A 3,336-nucleotide genomic window follows, 5' to 3' on the forward strand; every position below is an offset into this window, starting at 1 on the left:
TACAATGCAGAATACTCTGAAAAAATGGTTTGCAGGGCTGTTTCAAATTTTTTTTTTTATAAAAATTTTGAGTATGTAGTTTTTAGCTTATTAAATTTAAGCAGTTTTGTTCTAACGCTTGACAGTGGACAATGGGGTTTAAATGAAGAATTATTGGTCCACCAATATACATAAGTATTTGTTGAAGGTCCCATACTATAAATTTCATTTTGATTTTTGGCCCATCTCACGTTTCAAACAAAATTAATTTCTCTCCTGCATTGCACCCTGTCAAGAATATTTTCAGAAAACTTTTTCCCACAACAACGCCCACAACTGTTTCTGCATATTGTTTCTTTGTTGTTGTGTTTGTTGGCCTGAGTTGTTTTTGCTGTTGCTTGTAGTCTCATATTTACAACATAAAACACGATTATTATGATTTCATTTCATTTCATTTCATTTTCCTGTGGAAAACAAAGAAGACTCAACAACGGAAAATGAGAAAGAAATCATTCATTGTTGTGCGCTGTCTTCAATGTAATTTCGCAATCTTTTTTGTTGCCGTTGCCTTTGCTGCCGCTGGTGTTGGTGGTGGTGGTGGTGGTGGTGGTGATGGTGCAATGTGGCTGCGCGGCAAGGACTTACACATTTATTTAGAGGGAAGCAAACGTTGGGCGGAAGAGGCCGGAAGGGCAGGCCTTAGCCATCAGGCTGTCAACTAGTCAACCAGTCAGGCAGTCAGTGGGTGCATGACGCCAACATAATCAGGATAACAAATGAAATCCTTGTCGACAGCACGAACAACAACAACTACAACAATAATTGCGCCACAGTTGAGGCAGTTTTTGTCCGACTATATGGCGTTGCAGCAGCAGCAGCAACAACAACAACAACTACAACGGCAAAAATAGTAGCGCAGCAGCAGGAGTAGCGGAGGCAGCAACAGGAGCCGGAGCAACAGTAGGAAGGACGGTCCTTTTCACATTGTTATTATTTTTGCCTTTATGTAAATGTTTTGATTAATTTTTGCCTGCCGCTGGATCCGCAAGCGTCCTCCGCACAAATTACAGCAACAAACTAAATCAACGCCAGCTACTGCTAAGGATACGGTGGCGCATCAGCTCAACGGTGTACCTACACATATTGTATGCATCCTCGTCGTGCGGCAGTATAAATTGTGTGTCGATCATGAGCAGCTAACAGCAGCAACGAAACAGCTTTTTGATGTTGCATGCCGCAAATGCAATCTATGTACAATCCTCGGAGATGCGCTTCGTCGATTGGGTTGCTGTGGCGTATTGTATTGGAATTTAGTTAAATATTCTGGAGCGCTCACTCTTACATACATACATACATACTTATGATTGGATTTGCATACTTTCTCACACACCAATTTGCCTCAATGTATTGTTGCCAATTGCACTGTACATGCGTGCATACGATGGCGAGCAAATAAATAGGCATGCGAAATTTTAAAAAAGTTTTAAATATTTTTCTTTTGTTTATTTAGTGTTTATTATTTTTTTTAGTCTAGCTCACAAATTAACGAAAACAATATTAATCCAAATTTCAAACTTTGTGCAAGATTTATAAAAATTCGGCGAATTTCATCAAATATTCAACAAAATTTCCAACTTTTTATTAATAATAAAAAAATCTTGGTACGTCGTTTTTGTAGCCCAATCAATTTTAGTATAATAAAGCAACACAACACAGTGGAAGAGTCCCATATAAAATATGGCAAACAATTTCCAATTGTACTCCGATTTAACTTTAATTTGTTTTCTGTAGTATTTTTGCTCAGGAATGAACAAATCTAAAAAAAAGCGCACACTGCCACGCCCACTAAACTAGGGGGCGGAAATTGTAAGTATCATCCAATTTTAACGAAATTAATTAACGAAATTAGTTTGAACCAGAAAAACTTAAATCTGAGAGATGGTCAAAATCTGCTCACAGACACGCCTACCAGTCTGAAACACTCCCCATATAGTCAGTGAAAATGCTTTAAATAATATAAATGTTGTCAATTGTAAAAGGACTAGGAAAAATTATAAAAATCCGTTATGGAGCAACCCTTATATACAGTTGAACTTCGCATTAAAGATTAAAATAAATTCAATTACCAGTGTTAAATCCCTAAAATTCTTGTTCGAAATTTTACGTGAAAAGATGATTCACGCAACACCGATTTCAAGTGCCCTTTGAATACTATTGGTGCCATTTTTCTCCGTAAAAGGTATTAGGTCGTGTTGAGAGGCATGTCTAGAGTCTAGCCAACCACTTAGTTGGCTATTTCCGGACATTTCTTAACTTTAACTTTCTACCACTTTCAGACCACTGTGCACCGGCAGCACAACAATGCTAAAAATCAACGGTAAGTCTTAGCTACTTAAAACATGCACTTTCTCTAAAATTATATGGCCTTCAAAACTGCATACCAACATTTTTTCGAAAAATTTTGAATAAAAAGTTTGAAATTCCGATGTATGCGGAAATGCATCGAATTTCTAGAAATCTTGACCATTTTAAAATTTTTACATACATAATTTTTGCTATATAGTAAGCTAAATTTAAATAAAAAATAATAAGCCTTAAATAAACAGAAGAAAAATGGCCAAAACTTGTTAAAATATCGCGTCCCTATTTGTTTGCCCGCCACCGTGTGTACATACATATGTATGTATTCGTATATATGTATGTAAATGTAAATGTTGCAAGTGCAAGCCACGATTGCATTGCACTTTGCATTCGATTGTAAATTCATATTGAAATTATATTTTTCCATCACACAGCTGTTGCATTTATGGAGCCTCAATCAATTTAATTGATTACATTTTGCAAATAAATAAAATTCCAATAGCTGAATGGATTTCAATTGAAAAGTGATTTCATTTCGAAACTTTTCATCGCATTTGCTTTATGGAAATGCGGTTAAGGCTGTCCGTGGTGTTTATTGAAATTAAAAATATTTTTTTACATACATATTTTTTGAAGAAAATACTTATACGTATGAACATATTATTTTAATTTAGTTTTTTACTATGCGAGTACGGCATGGGAGCTTTCTCCGTTATAGGCAGGGTACGAAAATAAACTATATTGTACGTTACTATTTCGTTTCGTTTATTACTTTAACAGTTCGGTACAATACGAAACAAAACGGCTGAGTTCACTTTGGCGATAGTACACTACAGTAGTTTAGTAGTTACAGACGAAACAACAAACGAAATGAATCGTGCAGGGAAAATATTTGTATGTATGTACATATATGCAATAAACAAATACAAAACGAATGGCTGCAATGAATTAAAAAAATAAAAATGTTTTTTAATTGAATTGGATATGAAAATTTAC

General features: G+C 35.3%; 1 protein-coding gene across 1 annotated transcript in view; it reads right to left on the reverse strand.

Moving 5' to 3' along the window:
- LOC118733085 (zinc metalloproteinase nas-13-like) overlaps positions 1-3,336 on the reverse strand; it is a 157,492-nt gene that overhangs the window by 10,824 nt on the left and 143,332 nt on the right. The window lies entirely within an intron of this gene.

Source organism: Rhagoletis pomonella, unplaced genomic scaffold, assembly GCF_013731165.1.
Source record: "Rhagoletis pomonella isolate Grant_MI unplaced genomic scaffold, Rhpom_1.0 Rhpom_scaffold_00002, whole genome shotgun sequence".
NCBI classification, from domain to species: domain Eukaryota; kingdom Metazoa; phylum Arthropoda; class Insecta; order Diptera; family Tephritidae; genus Rhagoletis; species Rhagoletis pomonella.